Source organism: Rhinoderma darwinii, chromosome 3 (assembly GCF_050947455.1).
Source record: "Rhinoderma darwinii isolate aRhiDar2 chromosome 3, aRhiDar2.hap1, whole genome shotgun sequence".
Taxonomy (NCBI): domain Eukaryota; kingdom Metazoa; phylum Chordata; class Amphibia; order Anura; family Rhinodermatidae; genus Rhinoderma; species Rhinoderma darwinii.
This window is the reverse complement of record NC_134689.1, coordinates 388,923,259-388,943,778: the sequence shown is the minus strand read 5'-3', so window position 1 is coordinate 388,943,778 and position 20,520 is coordinate 388,923,259. Positions and strand designations below refer to the sequence as shown.

The 20,520-nt window shown below is 39.8% G+C and overlaps 12 non-coding genes across 12 annotated transcripts; all 12 read right to left on the bottom strand.

Annotated features, from left to right (window-relative positions):
• Positions 1–2,327: 2,327 nt before the first annotated feature.
• TRNAH-AUG (transfer RNA histidin (anticodon AUG)) lies at positions 2,328–2,400 on the bottom strand. Its single transcript has one exon. It is a non-coding gene; the product is annotated as a tRNA-His (tRNA).
• Positions 2,401–6,943: 4,543 nt separating this feature from the next.
• On the bottom strand, positions 6,944–7,016 carry TRNAH-AUG (transfer RNA histidin (anticodon AUG)). Its single transcript has one exon. It is a non-coding gene; the product is annotated as a tRNA-His (tRNA).
• A 1,029-nt stretch (positions 7,017–8,045) lies between these two features.
• TRNAC-ACA (transfer RNA cysteine (anticodon ACA)) lies at positions 8,046–8,118 on the bottom strand. Its single transcript has one exon. It is a non-coding gene; the product is annotated as a tRNA-Cys (tRNA).
• Positions 8,119–8,596: 478 nt separating this feature from the next.
• Positions 8,597–8,669, bottom strand: TRNAC-ACA (transfer RNA cysteine (anticodon ACA)). Its single transcript has one exon. It is a non-coding gene; the product is annotated as a tRNA-Cys (tRNA).
• A 478-nt stretch (positions 8,670–9,147) lies between these two features.
• TRNAH-AUG (transfer RNA histidin (anticodon AUG)) lies at positions 9,148–9,220 on the bottom strand. The gene has a single exon. It is a non-coding gene; the product is annotated as a tRNA-His (tRNA).
• A 1,029-nt stretch (positions 9,221–10,249) lies between these two features.
• On the bottom strand, positions 10,250–10,322 carry TRNAC-ACA (transfer RNA cysteine (anticodon ACA)). Its single transcript has one exon. It is a non-coding gene; the product is annotated as a tRNA-Cys (tRNA).
• Positions 10,323–11,351: 1,029 nt separating this feature from the next.
• Positions 11,352–11,424, bottom strand: TRNAC-ACA (transfer RNA cysteine (anticodon ACA)). Its single transcript has one exon. It is a non-coding gene; the product is annotated as a tRNA-Cys (tRNA).
• Positions 11,425–11,902: 478 nt separating this feature from the next.
• TRNAH-AUG (transfer RNA histidin (anticodon AUG)) lies at positions 11,903–11,975 on the bottom strand. The gene has a single exon. It is a non-coding gene; the product is annotated as a tRNA-His (tRNA).
• A 1,029-nt stretch (positions 11,976–13,004) lies between these two features.
• On the bottom strand, positions 13,005–13,077 carry TRNAC-ACA (transfer RNA cysteine (anticodon ACA)). Its single transcript has one exon. It is a non-coding gene; the product is annotated as a tRNA-Cys (tRNA).
• Positions 13,078–14,657: 1,580 nt separating this feature from the next.
• Positions 14,658–14,730, bottom strand: TRNAC-ACA (transfer RNA cysteine (anticodon ACA)). The gene has a single exon. It is a non-coding gene; the product is annotated as a tRNA-Cys (tRNA).
• Positions 14,731–19,066: 4,336 nt separating this feature from the next.
• On the bottom strand, positions 19,067–19,139 carry TRNAC-ACA (transfer RNA cysteine (anticodon ACA)). Its single transcript has one exon. It is a non-coding gene; the product is annotated as a tRNA-Cys (tRNA).
• Positions 19,140–20,169: 1,030 nt separating this feature from the next.
• TRNAC-ACA (transfer RNA cysteine (anticodon ACA)) lies at positions 20,170–20,242 on the bottom strand. The gene has a single exon. It is a non-coding gene; the product is annotated as a tRNA-Cys (tRNA).
• Positions 20,243–20,520: the final 278 nt, after the last annotated feature.

The window sequence follows — 20,520 nt, the reverse complement described above, 5'->3', positions numbered from 1 at the left end:
ACCTTGGGTAAATATCATTAAAAATAAGTAAGCAAAGGGTTACTGCTGTGACCCGGATTCGGAACGGGGTTGGTGCGGCCACAACGCAGAGTACTAACCACTATACGATCACGGCAACATGTACGAGCCAGGTAAGAGTCGAACCTACAATCTTCTGATTCGTAATCAGACGCGTTGTCCATTGCGCCACTGGCCCAGATGCAATGCGTATTGTTGCTTATGCATCACATTTCTGGATCACCTCAAAACTTACACAAGGATCCGATTGCCATAAGTTCCTTTCATGTATTGCAAAGCAAGTCGGAACCAGATAGAGGGGAAATATTTTCATGGAATCTGGAAATCATGTGAGGCAAATCAAATGGAAACCAGCTAATAACTAAATATTTTCATGTGATTGAGAACTCTTGTGAAGTTTTTACTTTTTTCCACAACACATTTTCGGAACAGGCTAAATCACATATTTCCAGATTTTTGCCATCTAGAACAAAGAGAACAAGCCGTAGATAAAATGTGTTGTGTATTTCCTGAAAATCCATGAATATTCTTAAACCTTGGGTAAATATCATTAAAAATAAGTAAGCAAAGGGTTACTGCCGTGACCCGGATTCGGACCGGGGTTGCTGCGGCCACAACGCAGAGTACTAACCACTATACGATCACGGCAACATGTACGAGCCAGGTAGGAGTCGAACCTACAATCTTCTGATTCGTAGTCAGACGTGTTGTCCATTGCGCCACTGGCCCAGATGCAATGAGGATTGTTGCTTATGCATCACATTTCTGGATCACCTCAAAACATACACAAGGATCCAATTGCCATAAGTTCCTTTCATGTATTGCAAAGCAAGTCGGAACCAGATAGAGGGGAAATATTTTCATGGAATCCGGAAATCATGTGAGGCAAATCAAATGGAAACCAGCTAATAACGAAATATTTTCATGTGATTGAGAACTCTTGTGAAGTTTTTACTTTTTTCCACAACACATTTTCGGAACAGGCTAAATCACATATTTCCAGATTTTTGCCATCTAGAACAAAGAGAACAAGCCGTAGATAAAATGTGTTGTGTACTTCCTGAAAATCCATGAATATTCTTAAACCTTGGGTAAATATCATTAAAAATAAGTAAGCAAAGGGTTACTGCTGTGACCCGGATTCGGAACGGGGTTGGTGCGGCCACAACGCAGAGTACTAACCACTATACGATCACGGCAACATGTACGAGCCAGGTAAGAGTCGAACCTACAATCTTCTGATTCGTAATCAGACGCGTTGTCCATTGCGCCACTGGCCCAGATGCAACGCGTATTGTTGCTTATGCATCACATTTCTGGATCACCTCAAAACTTACACAAGGATCCGATTGCCATAAGTTCCTTTCATGTATTGCAAAGCAAGTCGGAACCAGATAGAGGGGAAATATTTTCATGGAATCTGGAAATCATGTGAGGCAAATCAAATGGAAACCAGCTAATAACTAAATATTTTCATGTGATTGAGAACTCTTGTGAAGTTTTTACTTTTTTCCACAACACATTTTCGGAACAGGCTAAATCACATATTTCCAGATTTTTGCCATCTAGAATAAAGAGAACAAGCCGTAGATAAAATGTGTTGTGTATTTCCTGAAAATCCATGAATATTCTTAAACCTTGGGTAAATATCATTAAAAATAAGTAAGCAAAGGGTTACTGTTGTGACCCGGATTCGGAACGGGGTTGCTGCGGGCACAACGCAGAGTACTAACCACTATACGATCACGGCAACATGTACGAGCCAGGTAAGAGTCGAACCTACAATCTTCTGATTCGTAGTCAGATGCGTTGTCCATTGCGCCACTGGCCCAGATGCAACGAGGATTGTTGCTTATGCATCACATTTCTGGATCACCTCAAAACTTACACAAGGATCCGATTGCCATAAGTTCCTTTCATGTATTGCAAAGCAAGTCGGAACCAGATAGAGGGGAAATATTTTCATGGAATCCGGAAATCATGTGAGGCAAATCAAATGGAAACCAGCTAATAACGAAATATTTTCATGTGATTGAGAACTCTTGTGAAGTTTTTACTTTTTTCCACAACACATTTTCGGAACAGGCTAAATCACATATTTCCAGATTTTTGCCATCTAGAACAAAGAGAACAAGCCGTAGATAAAATGTGTTGTGTATTTCCTGAAAATCCATGAATATTCTTAAACCTTGGGTAAATATCATTAAAAATAAGTAAGCAAAGGGTTACTGCCGTGACCCGGATTCGGACCGGGGTTGCTGCAGCCACAACGCAGAGTACTAACCACTATACGATCACGGCAACATGTACGAGCCAGGTAGGAGTCGAAACTACAATCTTCTGATTCATAGTCAGACGCGTTGTCCATTGCGCCACTGGCCCAGAAGCAAAGAGTATTGTTGCTTATGCATCACATTTCTGGATCACCTCAAAACTTACACAAGGATCCGATTGCCATAAGTTCCTTTCATGTATTGCAAAGCAAGTCGGAACCAGATAGAGGGGAAATATTTTCATGGAATCTGGAAATCATGTGAGGCAAATCAAATGGAAACCAGCTAATAACGAAATATTTTCATGTGATTGAGAACTCTTGTGAAGTTTTTACTTTTTTCCACAACACATTTTCGGAACAGGCTAAATCACATATTTCCAGATTTTTGCCATCTAGAATAAAGAGAACAAGCCGTAGATAAAATGTGAAGTTTTTACTTTTTTCCACAACACATTTTCGGAACAGGCTAAATCACATATTTCCAGATTTTTGCCATCTAGAACAAAGAGAACAAGCCGTAGATAAAATGTGTTGTGTACTTCCTGAAAATCCATGAATATTCTTAAACCTTGGGTAAATATCATTAAAAATAAGTAAGCAAAGGGTTACTGCTGTGACCCGGATTCGGAACGGGGTTGGTGCGGCCACAACGCAGAGTACTAACCACTATACGATCACGGCAACATGTACGAGCCAGGTAAGAGTCGAACCTACAATCTTCTGATTCGTAATCAGACGCGTTGTCCATTGCGCCACTGGCCCAGATGCAACGCGTATTGTTGCTTATGCATCACATTTCTGGATCACCTCAAAACTTACACAAGGATCCGATTGCCATAAGTTCCTTTCATGTATTGCAAAGCAAGTCGGAACCAGATAGAGGGGAAATATTTTCATGGAATCTGGAAATCATGTGAGGCAAATCAAATGGAAACCAGCTAATAACGAAATATTTTCATGTGATTGAGAACTCTTGTGAAGTTTTTACTTTTTTCCACAACACATTTTCGGAACAGGCTAAATCACATATTTCCAGATTTTTGCCATCTAGAACAAAGAGAACAAGCCATAGATAAAATGTGTTGTGTATTTCCTGAAAATCCATGAATATTCTTAAACCTTGGGTAAATATCATTAAAAATAAGTAAGCAAAGGGTTACTTCCGTGACCTGGATTCGGACCGGGGTTGCTGCGGCCACAACGCAGAGTACTAACCACTATACGATAAAGGCAACATGTACGAGCCAGATAGGAGTCGAAACTACAATCTTCTGATTCGTAGTCAGACGCGATGTCCATTGTGCCACTGGCCCAGATGCAACGAGTATTGTTGCTTATGCATCACATTTCTGGATCACCTCAAAACTTACACAAGGATCCGATTGCCATAAGTTCCTTTCATGTATTGCAAAGCAAGTCGGAACCAGATAGAGGGGAAATATTTTCATGGAATCTGGAAATCATGTGAGGCAAATCAAATGGAAACCAGCTAATAACTAAATATTTTCATGTGATTGAGAACTCTTGTGAAGTTTTTACTTTTTTCCACAACACATTTTCGGAACAGGCTAAATCACATATTTCCAGATTTTTGCCATCTAGAATAAAGAGAACAAGCCGTAGATAAAATGTGAAGTTTTTACTTTTTTCCACAACACATTTTCGGAACAGGCTAAATCACATATTTCCAGATTTTTGCCATCTAGAACAAAGAGAACAAGCCATAGATAAAATGTGTTGTGTATTTCCTGAAAATCCATGAATATTCTTAAACCTTGGGTAAATATCATTAAAAATAAGTAAGCAAAGGGTTACTGCTGTGACCCGGATTCGGAACGGGGTTGGTGCGGCCACAACGCAGAGTACTAACCACTATACGATCACGGCAACATGTACGAGCCAGGTAAGAGTCGAACCTACAATCTTCTGATTCGTAATCAGACGCGTTGTCCATTGCGCCACTGGCCCAGATGCAACGCGTATTGTTGCTTATGCATCACATTTCTGGATCACCTCAAAACTTACACAAGGATCCGATTGCCATAAGTTCCTTTCATGTATTGCAAAGCAAGTCGGAACCAGATAGAGAGGAAATATTTTCTTGGAATCCGGAAATCATGTGAGGCAAATCAAATGGAAACCAGCTAATAACGAAATATTTTCATGTGATTGAGAACTCTTGTGAAGTTTTTACTTTTTTCCACAACGCATTTTCGGAACAGGCTAAATCACATATTTCCAGATTTTTGCCATCTAGAACAAAGAGAACAAGCCGTAGATAAAATGTGTTGTGTATTTCCTGAAAATCCATGAATATTCTTAAACCTTGGGTAAATATCATTAAAAATAAGTAAGCAAAGGGTTACTTCCGTGACCTGGATTCCGAACGGCGTTGCTGCGGCCACAACGCAGAGTACTAACCACTATACGATAAAGGCAACATGTACGAGCCAGGTAGGAGTCGAATCTACAATCTTCTGATTCATAGTCAGACGCGTTGTCCATTGCGCCACTGTCCCAGATGCAACGAGTATTGTTGCTTATGCATCACATTTCTGGATCACCTCAAAACTTACACAAGGATCTGATTGCCATAAGTTCCTTTCATGTATTGCAAAGCAAGTCGGAACCAGATAGAGGGGAAATATTTTCATGGAATCTGGAAATCATGTGAGGCAAATCAAATGGAAACCAGCTAATAACGAAATATTTTCATGTGATTGAGAACTCTTGTGAAGTTTTTACTTTTTTCCACAACACATTTTCGGAACAGGCTAAATCACATATTTCCAGATTTTTGCCATCTAGAACAAAGAGAACAAGCCATAGATAAAATGTGTTGTGTATTTCCTGAAAATCCATGAATATTCTTAAACCTTGGGTAAATATCATTAAAAATAAGTAAGCAAAGGGTTACTTCCGTGACCTGGTTTCGGACCGGGATTGCTGCGGCCACAACGCAGAGTACTAACCACTATACGATAAAGGCAACATGTACGAGCAAGGTAGGAGTCGAACCTACAATCTTCTGATTCATAGTCAGACGCGTTGTCCATTGCGCCACTGTCCCAGATGCAACGAGTATTGTTGCTTATGCATCACATTTCTGGATCACCTCAAAACTTACACAAGGATCTGATTGCCATAAGTTCCTTTCATGTATTGCAAAGCAAGTCGGAACCAGATAGAGGGGAAATATTTTCATGGAATCCGGAAATCATGTGAGGCAAATCAAATGGAAACCAGCTAATAACGAAATATTTTCATGTGATTGAGAAATCTTGTGAAGTTTTTACTTTTTTCCACAACACATTTTCGGAACAGGCTAAATCACATATTTCCAGATTTTTGCCATCTAGAACAAAGAGAACAAGCCGTAGATAAAATGTGTTGTGTATTTCCTGAAAATCCATGAATATTCTTAAACCTTGGGTAAATATCATTAAAAATAAATAAGCAAAGGGTTACTGCCGTGACCCGGATTCAGACCAGGGTTGCTGCAGCCACAACGCAGAGTACTAACCACTATACGATCACAGCAACATGTACGAGCCAGGGAGCAGTTGAACCTACAATCTTCTGATTCGTAGTTAGACGCGTTGTCCATTGCGCCACTGGCCCAGATGCAACGAATATTGTTGCTTATGCATCACATTTCTGGATCACCTCAAAACTTACACAAGGATCCGATTGCCATAAGTTCCTTTCATGTATTGCAAAGCAAGTCGGAACCAGATAGAGGGGAAATATTTTCATGGAATCTGGAAATCATGTGAGGCAAATCAAATGGAAACCAGCTAATAACGAAATATTTTCATGTGATTGAGAACTCTTGTGAAGTTTTTACTTTTTTCCACAACACATTTTCGGAACAGGCTAAATCACATATTTCCAGATTTTTGCCATCTAGAACAAAGAGAACAAGCCGTAGATAAAATGTGTTGTGTATTTCCTGAAAATCCATGAATATTCTTAAACCTTGGGTAAATATCATTAAAAATAAGTAAGCAAAGGGTTACTTCCGTGACCTGGATTCCGAACGGCGTTGCTGCGGCCACAACGCAGAGTACTAACCACTATACGATAAAGGCAACATGTATGAGCCAGGTAGGAGTCGAACCTACAATCTTCTGATTTGTAGTCTGACACGTTGTGCATTGCGCCACTGGCCCAGATGCAATGAGTATTGTTGCTTATGCATCACATTTCTGGATCACCTCAAAACTTACACAAGGATCCGATTGCCATAAGTTCCTTTCATGTATTGCAAAGCAAGTCGGAACCAGATAGAGAGGAAATATTTTCTTGGAATCCGGAAATCATGTGAGGCAAATCAAATGGAAACCAGCTAATAACGAAATATTTTCATGTGATTGAGAACTCTTGTGAAGTTTTTACTTTTTTCCACAACGCATTTTCGGAACAGGCTAAATCACATATTTCCAGATTTTTGCCATCTAGAACAAAGAGAACAAGCCGTAGATAAAATGTGTTGTGTATTTCCTGAAAATCCATGAATATTCTTAAACCTTGGGTAAATATCATTAAAAATAAGTAAGCAAAGGGTTACTTCCGTGACCTGGATTCCGAACGGCGTTGCTGCGGCCACAACGCAGAGTACTAACCACTATACGATAAGGGCAACATGTACGAGCCAGGTAGGAGTCGAACCTACAATCTTCTGATTCATAGTCAGACGCGTTGTCCATTGCGCCACTGTCCCAGATGCAACGAGTATTGTTGCTTATGCATCACATTTCTGGATCACCTCAAAACTTACACAAGGATCTGATTGCCATAAGTTCCTTTCATGTATTGCAAAGCAAGTCGGAACCAGATAGAGGGGAAATATTTTCATGGAATCTGGAAATCATGTGAGGCAAATCAAATGGAAACCAGCTAATAACGAAATATTTTCATGTGATTGAGAACTCTTGTGAAGTTTTTACTTTTTTCCACAACACATTTTCGGAACAGGCTAAATCACATATTTCCAGATTTTTGCCATCTAGAACAAAGAGAACAAGCCATAGATAAAATGTGTTGTGTATTTCCTGAAAATCCATGAATATTCTTAAACCTTGGGTAAATATCATTAAAAATAAGTAAGCAAAGGGTTACTTCCGTGACCTGGTTTCGGACCGGGATTGCTGCGGCCACAACGCAGAGTACTAACCACTATACGATAAAGGCAACATGTACGAGCAAGGTAGGAGTCGAACCTACAATCTTCTGATTCATAGTCAGACGCGTTGTTCATTGCGCCACTGTCCCAGATGCAACGAGTATTGTTGCTTATGCATCACATTTCTGGATCACCTCAAAACTTACACAAGGATCTGATTGCCATAAGTTCCTTTCATGTATTGCAAAGCAAGTCGGAACTAGATAGAGGGGAAATATTTTCATGGAATCTGGAAATCATGTGAGGCAAATCAAATGGAAACCAGCTAATAACGAAATATTTTCATGTGATTGAGAACTCTTGTGAAGTTTTTACTTTTTTCCACAACACATTTTCGGAACAGGCTAAATCACATATTTCCAGATTTTTGCCATCTAGAACAAAGAGAACAAGCAATAGATAAAATGTGTTGTGTATTTCCTGAAAATCCATGAATATTCTTAAACCTTGGGTAAATATCATTAAAAATAAGTAAGCAAAGGGTTACTTCCATGACCTGGATTCCGAACGGCGTTGCTGCGGCCACAACGCAGAGTACTAACCACTATACGATAAAGGCAACATGTACGAGCCAGGTAGGAGTCGAACCTACAATCTTCTGATTTGTAGTCTGACACGTTGTCCATTGCGCCACTGGCCCAGATGCAATGAGTATTGTTGCTTATGCATCACATTTCTGGATCACCTCAAAACTTACACAAGGATCCGATTGCCATAAGTTCCTTTCATGTATTGCAAAGCAAGTCGGAACCAGATAGAGAGGAAATATTTTCTTGGAATCCGGAAATCATGTGAGGCAAATCAAATGGAAACCAGCTAATAACGAAATATTTTCATGTGATTGAGAACTCTTGTGAAGTTTTTACTTTTTTCCACAACGCATTTTCGGAACAGGCTAAATCACATATTTCCAGATTTTTGCCATCTAGAACAAAGAGAACAAGCCGTAGATAAAATGTGTTGTGTATTTCCTGAAAATCCATGAATATTCTTAAACCTTGGGTAAATATCATTAAAAATAAGTAAGCAAAGGGTTACTTCCATGACCTGGATTCCGAACGGCGTTGCTGCGGCCACAACGCAGAGTACTAACCACTATACGATAAGGGCAACATGTACGAGCCAGGTAGGAGTCGAACCTACAATCTTCTGATTTGTAGTCTGACACGTTGTCCATTGCGCCACTGGCCCAGATGCAATGAGTATTGTTGCTTATGCATCACATTTCTGGATCACCTCAAAACTTACACAAGGATCCGATTGCCATAAGTTCCTTTCATGTATTGCAAAGCAAGTCGGAACCAGATAGAGAGGAAATATTTTCTTGGAATCCGGAAATCATGTGAGGCAAATCAAATGGAAACCAGCTAATAACGAAATATTTTCATGTGATTGAGAACTCTTGTGAAGTTTTTACTTTTTTCCACAACGCATTTTCGGAACAGGCTAAATCACATATTTCCAGATTTTTGCCATCTAGAACAAAGAGAACAAGCCGTAGATAAAATGTGTTGTGTATTTCCTGAAAATCCATGAATATTCTTAAACCTTGGGTAAATATCATTAAAAATAAGTAAGCAAAGGGTTACTTCCGTGACCTGGATTCCGAACGGCGTTGCTGCGGCCACAACGCAGAGTACTAACCACTATACGATAAGGGCAACATGTACGAGCCAGGTAGGAGTCGAACCTACAATCTTCTGATTCATAGTCAGACGCGTTGTCCATTGCGCCACTGTCCCAGATGCAACGAGTATTGTTGCTTATGCATCACATTTCTGGATCACCTCAAAACTTACACAAGGATCTGATTGCCATAAGTTCCTTTCATGTATTGCAAAGCAAGTCGGAACCAGATAGAGGGGAAATATTTTCATGGAATCTGGAAATCATGTGAGGCAAATCAAATGGAAACCAGCTAATAACGAAATATTTTCATGTGATTGAGAACTCTTGTGAAGTTTTTACTTTTTTCCACAACACATTTTCGGAACAGGCTAAATCACATATTTCCAGATTTTTGCCATCTAGAACAAAGAGAACAAGCCATAGATAAAATGTGTTGTGTATTTCCTGAAAATCCATGAATATTCTTAAACCTTGGGTAAATATCATTAAAAATAAGTAAGCAAAGGGTTACTTCCGTGACCTGGTTTCGGACCGGGATTGCTGCGGCCACAACGCAGAGTACTAACCACTATACGATAAAGGCAACATGTACGAGCAAGGTAGGAGTCGAACCTACAATCTTCTGATTCATAGTCAGACGCGTTGTTCATTGCGCCACTGTCCCAGATGCAACGAGTATTGTTGCTTATGCATCACATTTCTGGATCACCTCAAAACTTACACAAGGATCTGATTGCCATAAGTTCCTTTCATGTATTGCAAAGCAAGTCGGAACCAGATAGAGGGGAAATATTTTCATGGAATCTGGAAATCATGTGAGGCAAATCAAATGGAAACCAGCTAATAACGAAATATTTTCATGTGATTGAGAACTCTTGTGAAGTTTTTACTTTTTTCCACAACACATTTTCGGAACAGGCTAAATCACATATTTCCAGATTTTTGCCATCTAGAACAAAGAGAACAAGCAATAGATAAAATGTGTTGTGTATTTCCTGAAAATCCATGAATATTCTTAAACCTTGGGTAAATATCATTAAAAATAAGTAAGCAAAGGGTTACTTCCATGACCTGGATTCCGAACGGCGTTGCTGCGGCCACAACGCAGAGTACTAACCACTATACGATAAAGGCAACATGTACGAGCCAGGTAGGAGTCGAACCTACAATCTTCTGATTTGTAGTCTGACACGTTGTCCATTGCGCCACTGGCCCAGATGCAATGAGTATTGTTGCTTATGCATCACATTTCTGGATCACCTCAAAACTTACACAAGGATCCGATTGCCATAAGTTCCTTTCATGTATTGCAAAGCAAGTCGGAACCAGATAGAGAGGAAATATTTTCTTGGAATCCGGAAATCATGTGAGGCAAATCAAATGGAAACCAGCTAATAACGAAATATTTTCATGTGATTGAGAACTCTTGTGAAGTTTTTACTTTTTTCCACAACGCATTTTCGGAACAGGCTAAATCACATATTTCCAGATTTTTGCCATCTAGAACAAAGAGAACAAGCCGTAGATAAAATGTGTTGTGTATTTCCTGAAAATCCATGAATATTCTTAAACCTTGGGTAAATATCATTAAAAATAAGTAAGCAAAGGGTTACTTCCATGACCTGGATTCCGAACGGCGTTGCTGCGGCCACAACGCAGAGTACTAACCACTATACGATAAAGGCAACATGTACGAGCATGGTAGGAGTCGAACCTACAATCTTCTGATTTGTAGTCTGACACGTTGTCCATTGCGCCACTGGCCCAGATGCAATGAGTATTGTTGCTTATGCATCACATTTCTGGATCACCTCAAAACTTACACAAGGATCCGATTGCCATAAGTTCCTTTCATGTATTGCAAAGCAAGTCGGAACCAGATAGAGAGGAAATATTTTCTTGGAATCCGGAAATCATGTGAGGCAAATCAAATGGAAACCAGCTAATAACGAAATATTTTCATGTGATTGAGAACTCTTGTGAAGTTTTTACTTTTTTCCACAACGCATTTTCGGAACAGGCTAAATCACATATTTCCAGATTTTTGCCATCTAGAACAAAGAGAACAAGCCGTAGATAAAATGTGTTGTGTATTTCCTGAAAATCCATGAATATTCTTAAACCTTGGGTAAATATCATTAAAAATAAGTAAGCAAAGGGTTACTTCCATGACCTGGATTCCGAACGGCGTTGCTGCGGCCACAACGCAGAGTACTAACCACTATACGATAAGGGCAACATGTACGAGCCAGGTAGGAGTCGAACCTACAATCTTCTGATTTGTAGTCTGACACGTTGTCCATTGCGCCACTGGCCCAGATGCAATGAGTATTGTTGCTTATGCATCACATTTCTGGATCACCTCAAAACTTACACAAGGATCCGATTGCCATAAGTTCCTTTCATGTATTGCAAAGCAAGTCGGAACCAGATAGAGAGGAAATATTTTCTTGGAATCCGGAAATCATGTGAGGCAAATCAAATGGAAACCAGCTAATAACGAAATATTTTCATGTGATTGAGAACTCTTGTGAAGTTTTTACTTTTTTCCACAACGCATTTTCGGAACAGGCTAAATCACATATTTCCAGATTTTTGCCATCTAGAACAAAGAGAACAAGCCGTAGATAAAATGTGTTGTGTATTTCCTGAAAATCCATGAATATTCTTAAACCTTGGGTAAATATCATTAAAAATAAGTAAGCAAAGGGTTACTTCCGTGACCTGGATTCCGAACGGCGTTGCTGCGGCCACAACGCAGAGTACTAACCACTATACGATAAGGGCAACATGTACGAGCCAGGTAGGAGTCGAACCTACAATCTTCTGATTCATAGTCAGACGCGTTGTCCATTGCGCCACTGTCCCAGATGCAACGAGTATTGTTGCTTATGCATCACATTTCTGGATCACCTCAAAACTTACACAAGGATCTGATTGCCATAAGTTCCTTTCATGTATTGCAAAGCAAGTCGGAACCAGATAGAGGGGAAATATTTTCATGGAATCTGGAAATCATGTGAGGCAAATCAAATGGAAACCAGCTAATAACGAAATATTTTCATGTGATTGAGAACTCTTGTGAAGTTTTTACTTTTTTCCACAACACATTTTCGGAACAGGCTAAATCACATATTTCCAGATTTTTGCCATCTAGAACAAAGAGAACAAGCCATAGATAAAATGTGTTGTGTATTTCCTGAAAATCCATGAATATTCTTAAACCTTGGGTAAATATCATTAAAAATAAGTAAGCAAAGGGTTACTTCCGTGACCTGGTTTCGGACCGGGATTGCTGCGGCCACAACGCAGAGTACTAACCACTATACGATAAAGGCAACATGTACGAGCAAGGTAGGAGTCGAACCTACAATCTTCTGATTCATAGTCAGACGCGTTGTTCATTGCGCCACTGTCCCAGATGCAACGAGTATTGTTGCTTATGCATCACATTTCTGGATCACCTCAAAACTTACACAAGGATCTGATTGCCATAAGTTCCTTTCATGTATTGCAAAGCAAGTCGGAACCAGATAGAGGGGAAATATTTTCATGGAATCTGGAAATCATGTGAGGCAAATCAAATGGAAACCAGCTAATAACGAAATATTTTCATGTGATTGAGAACTCTTGTGAAGTTTTTACTTTTTTCCACAACACATTTTCGGAACAGGCTAAATCACATATTTCCAGATTTTTGCCATCTAGAACAAAGAGAACAAGCAATAGATAAAATGTGTTGTGTATTTCCTGAAAATCCATGAATATTCTTAAACCTTGGGTAAATATCATTAAAAATAAGTAAGCAAAGGGTTACTTCCATGACCTGGATTCCGAACGGCGTTGCTGCGGCCACAACGCAGAGTACTAACCACTATACGATAAAGGCAACATGTACGAGCCAGGTAGGAGTCGAACCTACAATCTTCTGATTTGTAGTCTGACACGTTGTCCATTGCGCCACTGGCCCAGATGCAATGAGTATTGTTGCTTATGCATCACATTTCTGGATCACCTCAAAACTTACACAAGGATCCGATTGCCATAAGTTCCTTTCATGTATTGCAAAGCAAGTCGGAACCAGATAGAGAGGAAATATTTTCTTGGAATCCGGAAATCATGTGAGGCAAATCAAATGGAAACCAGCTAATAACGAAATATTTTCATGTGATTGAGAACTCTTGTGAAGTTTTTACTTTTTTCCACAACGCATTTTCGGAACAGGCTAAATCACATATTTCCAGATTTTTGCCATCTAGAACAAAGAGAACAAGCCGTAGATAAAATGTGTTGTGTATTTCCTGAAAATCCATGAATATTCTTAAACCTTGGGTAAATATCATTAAAAATAAGTAAGCAAAGGGTTACTTCCATGACCTGGATTCCGAACGGCGTTGCTGCGGCCACAACGCAGAGTACTAACCACTATACGATAAAGGCAACATGTACGAGCATGGTAGGAGTCGAACCTACAATCTTCTGATTCGTAGTCAGACGCGTTGTCCATTGCGCCACTGGCCCAGATGCAACGAGTATTGTTGCTTATGCATCACATTTCTGGATCACCTCAAAACTTACACAAGGATCCGATTGCCATAAGTTCCTTTCATGTATTGCAAAGCAAGTCGGAACCAGATAGAGGGGAAATATTTTCATGGAATCCGGAAATCATGTGAGGCAAATCAAATGGAAACCAGCTAATAACGAAATATTTTCATGTGATTGAGAAATCTTGTGAAGTTTTTACTTTTTTCCACAACACATTTTCGGAACAGGCTAAATCACATATTTCCAGATTTTTGCCATCTAGAACAAAGAGAACAAGCCGTAGATAAAATGTGTTGTGTATTTCCTGAAAATCCATGAATATTCTTAAACCTTGGGTAAATATCATTAAAAATAAGTAAGCAAACAGTTACTGCTGTGACCCGGATTCGGACCGGGGTTGCTGCGGCCACAACGCAGAGTACTAACCACTATACGATCACGGCAACATGTACGAGCCAGGTAGGAGTCAAACCTACAATCTTCTGATTCGTAGTCAGACGCGTTGTCCATTGCGCCACTGGCCCAGATGCAACGAGTATTGTTGCTTATGCATCACATTTCTGGATCACCTCAAAACTTACACAAGGATCCGATTGCCATAAGTTCCTTTCATGTATTGCAAAGCAAGTCGGAACCAGATAGAGAGGAAATATTTTCTTGGAATCCGGAAATCATGTGAGGCAAATCAAATGGAAACCAGCTAATAACGAAATATTTTCATGTGATTGAGAACTCTTGTGAAGTTTTTACTTTTTTCCACAACGCATTTTCGGAACAGGCTAAATCACATATTTCCAGATTTTTGCCATCTAGAACAAAGAGAACAAGCAATAGATAAAATGTGTTGTGTATTTCCTGAAAATCCATGAATATTCTTAAACCTTGGGTAAATATCATTAAAAATAAGTAAGCAAAGGGTTACTTCCATGACCTGGATTCCGAACGGCGTTGCTGCGGCCACAACGCAGAGTACTAACCACTATACGATAAAGGCAACATGTACGAGCCAGGTAGGAGTCGAACCTACAATCTTCTGATTTGTAGTCTGACACGTTGTCCATTGCGCCACTGGCCCAGATGCAATGAGTATTGTTGCTTATGCATCACATTTCTGGATCACCTCAAAACTTACACAAGGATCCGATTGCCATAAGTTCCTTTCATGTATTGCAAAGCAAGTCGGAACCAGATAGAGAGGAAATATTTTCTTGGAATCCGGAAATCATGTGAGGCAAATCAAATGGAAACCAGCTAATAACGAAATATTTTCATGTGATTGAGAACTCTTGTGAAGTTTTTACTTTTTTCCAGAACGCATTTTCGGAACAGGCTAAATCACATATTTCCAGATTTTTGCCATCTAGAACAAAGAGAACAAGCCGTAGATAAAATGTGTTGTGTATTTCCTGAAAATCCATGAATATTCTTAAACCTTGGGTAAATATCATTAAAAATAAGTAAGCAAAGGGTTACTTCCATGACCTGGATTCCGAACGGCGTTGCTGCGGCCACAACGCAGAGTACTAACCACTATACGATAAAGGCAACATGTACGAGCATGGTAGGAGTCGAACCTACAATCTTCTGATTCGTAGTCAGACGCGTTGTCCATTGCGCCACTGGCCCAGATGCAACGAGTATTGTTGCTTATGCATCACATTTCTGGATCACCTCAAAACTTACACAAGGATCCGATTGCCATAAGTTCCTTTCATGTATTGCAAAGCAAGTCGGAACCAGATAGAGGGGAAATATTTTCATGGAATCCGGAAATCATGTGAGGCAAATCAAATGGAAACCAGCTAATAACGAAATATTTTCATGTGATTGAGAAATCTTGTGAAGTTTTTACTTTTTTCCACAACACATTTTCGGAACAGGCTAAATCACATATTTCCAGATTTTTGCCATCTAGAACAAAGAGAACAAGCCGTAGATAAAATGTGTTGTGTATTTCCTGAAAATCCATGAATATTCTTAAACCTTGGGTAAATATCATTAAAAATAAGTAAGCAAACAGTTACTGCTGTGACCCGGATTCGGACCGGGGTTGCTGCGGCCACAACGCAGAGTACTAACCACTATACGATCACGGCAACATGTACGAGCCAGGTAGGAGTCAAACCTACAATCTTCTGATTCGTAGTCAGACGCGTTGTCCATTGCGCCACTGGCCCAGATGCAACGAGTATTGTTGCTTATGCATTACATTTCTGGATCACCTCAAAACTTACACAAGGATCCGATTGCCATAAGTTCCTTTCATGTATTGCAAAGCAAGTCGGAACCAGATAGAGAGGAAATATTTTCTTGGAATCCGGAAATCATGTGAGGCAAATCAAATGGAAACCAGCTAATAACGAAATATTTTCATGTGATTGAGAACTCTTGTGAAGTTTTTACTTTTTTCCACAACGCATTTTCGGAACAGGCTAAATCACATATTTCCAGATTTTTGCCATCTAGAACAAAGAGAACAAGCCGTAGATAAAATGTGTTGTGTATTTCCTGAAAATCCATGAATATTCTTAAACCTTGGGTAAATATCATTAAAAATAAGTAAGCAAAGGGTTACTTCCGTGACCTGGATTCCGAACGCCGTTGCTGCGGCCACAACGCAGAGTACTAACCACTATACGATAAAGGCAACATGTACGAGCATGGTAGGAGTCGAACCTACAATCTTCTGATTCGTAGTCAGACGCGTTGTCCATTGCGCCACTGGCCCAGATGCAACGAGTATTGTTGCTTATGCATCACATTTCTGGATCACCTCAAAACTTACACAAGGATCCGATTGCCATAAGTTCCTTTCATGTATTGCAAAGCAAGTCGGAACCAGATAGAGGGGAAATATTTTCATGGAATCCGGAAATCATGTGAGGCAAATCAAATGGAAACCAGCTAATAACGAAATATTTTCATGTGATTGAGAAATCTTGTGAAGTTTTTACTTTTTTCCACAACACATTTTCGGAACAGGCTAAATCACATATTTCCAGATTTTTGCCATCTAGAACAAAGAGAACAAGCCGTAGATAAAATGTGTTGTGTATTTCCTGAAAATCCATGAATATTCTTAAACCTTGGGTAAATATCATTAAAAATAAGTAAGCAAACAGTTACTGCTGTGACCCGGATTCGGACCGGGGTTGCTGCGGCCACAACGCAGAGTACTAACCACTATACGATCACGGCAACATGTACGAGCCAGGTAGAAGTCAAACCTACAATCTTCTGATTCGTAGTCAGACGCGTTGTCCATTGCGCCACTGGCCCAGATGCAACGAGTATTGTTGCTTATGCATCACATTTCTGGATCACCTCAAAACTTACACAAGGATCCGATTGCCATAAGTTCCTTTCATGTATTGCAAAGCAAGTCGGAACCAGATAGAGAGGAAATATTTTCTTGGAATCCGGAAATCATGTGAGGCAAATCAAATGGAAACCAGCTAATAACGAAATATTTTCATGTGATTGAGAATTCTTGTGAAGTTTTTACTTTTTTCCACAACGCATTTTCGGAACAGGCTAAATCACATATTTCCAGATTTTTGCCATCTAGAACAAAGAGAACAAGCCGTAGATAAAATGTGTTGTGTATTTCCTGAAAATCCATGAATATTCTTAAACCTTGGGTAAATATGATTAAAAATAAGTAAGCAAAGGGTTACTTCCGTGACCTGGATTCCGAACGGCGTTGCTGCGGCAACAACGCAGAGTACTAACCACTATACGATAAAGGCAACATGTACGAGCAAGGTAGGAGTCGAACCTACAATCTTCTGATTCGTAGTCAGACGCGTTGTCCATTGCGCCACTGGCCCAGATGCAACGAGTATTGTTGCTTATGCATCACATTTCTGGATCACCTCAAATCTTACACAAGGATCCGATTGCCATAAGTTCCTTTCATGTATTGCAAAGCAAGTCGGAACAAGATAGAGGGGAAATATTTTCATGGAATCTGGAAATCATGTGAGGCAAATCAAATGGAAACCAGCTAATAACGAAATATTTTCATGTGATTGAGAACTCTTGTGAAGTTTTTACTTTTTTCCACAGCACATTTTCGGAAAAGGCTAAATCACATATTTCCAGATTTTTGCCATCTAGAACAAAGAGAACAAGCCGTAGATAAAATGTGTTGTGTATTTCCTGAAAATCCATGAATATTCTTAAACCTTGGGTAAATATCATTAAAAATAAGTAAGCAAAGGGTTACTGCCGTGACCCGGATTCGGACCGTGGTTGCTGCGGCCTCAACACAGAGTACTAACCTCTATACGATCACGGCAACATGTACGAGCCAGGTAGGAGTCAAACCTACAATCTTCTGATTCGTAGTCAGACGCGTTGTCCATTGCGCCACTGGCCCAGATGCAACGAGTATTGTTGCTTATGCATCACATTTCTGGATCACCTCAAAACTTACACAAGGATCCGATTGCCATAAGTTCCTTTCATGTATTGCAAAGCAAGTCGGAACCAGATAGAGGGGAAATATTTTCATGGAATCTGGAAATCATGTGAGGCAAATCAAATGGAAACCAGCTAATAACGAAATATTTTCATGTGATTGAGAACTCTTGTGAAGTTTTTACTTTATTCCACAACACATTTTCGCAACAGGCTAAATCACATATTTCCAGATTTTTGCCATCTAGAACAAAGAGAACAAGCCGTAGATAAAATGTGTTGTGTATTTCCTGAAAATCCATGAATATTCTTAAACCTTGGGTAAATATCATTAAAAATAAGTAAGCAAAGGGTTACTGCCGTGACCCGGATTCGGACCGGGGTTGCTGCGGCCACAACGCAGAGTACTAACCACTATACGATCACGGCAACATGTACGAGCCAGGTAGGAGTCAAACCTACAATCTTCTGATTCGTAGTCAGACGCGTTGTCCATTGCGCCACTGGCCCAGATGCAATGAGTATTGTTGCTTATGCATCACATTTCTGGATCACCTCAAAACTTACACAAGGATCCGATTGTCATAAGTTCCTTTCATGTATTGCAAAGCAAGTCGGAACCAGATAGAGGGGAAAATATTTTCATGGAATCTGGAAATCATGTGAGGCAAATCAAATGGAAACCAGCTAATAACTAAATATTTTCATGTGATTGAGAACTCTTGTGAAGTTTTTACTTTTTTCCACAACACATTTTCGGAACAGGCTAAATCACATATTTCCAGATTTTTGCCATCTAGAACAAACAGAACAAGCCGTAGATAAAATGTGTTGTGTATTTCCTGAAAATCCATGAATATTCTTAAACCTTGGGTAAATATCATTAAAAATAAGTAAGCAAAGGTTTACTGCCGTGACCCGGATTCGGACCGGGGTTGCTGCGGCCACAACGCAGAATACTAACCACTATACGATCACGGCAACATGTATGAGCCAGGTAGGAGTCGAACCTACATTCTTCTGATTTGTAGTCAGACACGTTGTCCATTGCGCCACTGGCCCAGATGCAACGAGTATTGTTGCTTATGCATCACATTTCTGGATCACCTCAAAACTTACACAAGGATCCGATTGCCATAAGTTCCTTTCATGTATTGCAAAGCAAGTCGGAACCAGATAGAGGGGAAATATTTTCATGGAATCCGGAAATCATGTGAGGCAAATCAAATGGAAACCAGCTAATAACGAAATATTTTCATGTGATTGAGAACTCTTGTGAAGTTTTTACTTTTTTCCACAACACATTTTCGGAACAGGCTAACTCACATATTTCCAGATTTTTGCCATCTAGAACAAAGAGAACAAGCCGTAGATAAAATGTGTTGTGTATTTCCTGAAAATCCATGAATATTCTTAAACCTTGGGTAAGTATCATTAAAAATAAGTAAGCAAAGGGTTACTGCCGTGACCCGGATTCGGACCGGGGTTGCTGCGGCCACAACGCAGAGTACTAACCACTATACGATCACGGCAACATGTACGAGCCAGGTAGGAGTCAAACCTACAATCTTCTGATTCGTAGTCAGACGCGTTGTCCATTGCGCCACTGGCCCAGATGCAATGAGTATTGTTGCTTATGCATCACATTTCTGGATCACCTCAAAACTTACACAAGGATCCGATTGTCATAAGTTCCTTTCATGTATTGCAAAGCAAGTCGGAACCAGATAGAGGGGAAAATATTTTCATGGAATCTGGAAATCATGTGAGGCAAATCAAATGGAAACCAGCTAATAACGAAATATTTTCATGTGATTGAGAACTCTTGTGAAGTTTTTACATTTTTCCACAACACATTTTCGGAACAGGCTAAATCACATATTTCCAGATTTTTGCCATCTAGAACAAAGAGAACAAGCCGTAGATAAAATGTGTTGTGTATTTCCTGAAAATCCATGAATATTCTTAAACCTTGGGTAAATATCATTAAAAATAAGTAAGCAAAGGGTTACTGCCGTGACCCGGATTCGGACCGGGGTTGCTGCAGCCACAACGCAGAGTACTAACCACTATACGATCACGGCAACATGTACGAGCCAGGTAGGAGTCAAACCTACAATCTTCTGATTTGTAGTCAGAAGCGTTGTCCATTGCGCCACTGGCCCAGATGCAACAAGTATTGTTGCTTATGCATCACATTTCTGGATCACCTCAAAACTTACACAAGGATCCGATTGCCATAAGTTCCTTTCATGTATTGCAAAGCAAGTCGGAACCAGATAGAGGGGAAATATTTTCATGGAATCCGGAAATCATGTGAGGCAAATCAAATGGAAACCAGCTAATAACGAAATATTTTCATGTGATTGAGAACTCTTGTGAAGTTTTTACTTTTTTCCACAACACATTTTCGGAACAGGCTAAATCACATATTTCCAGATTT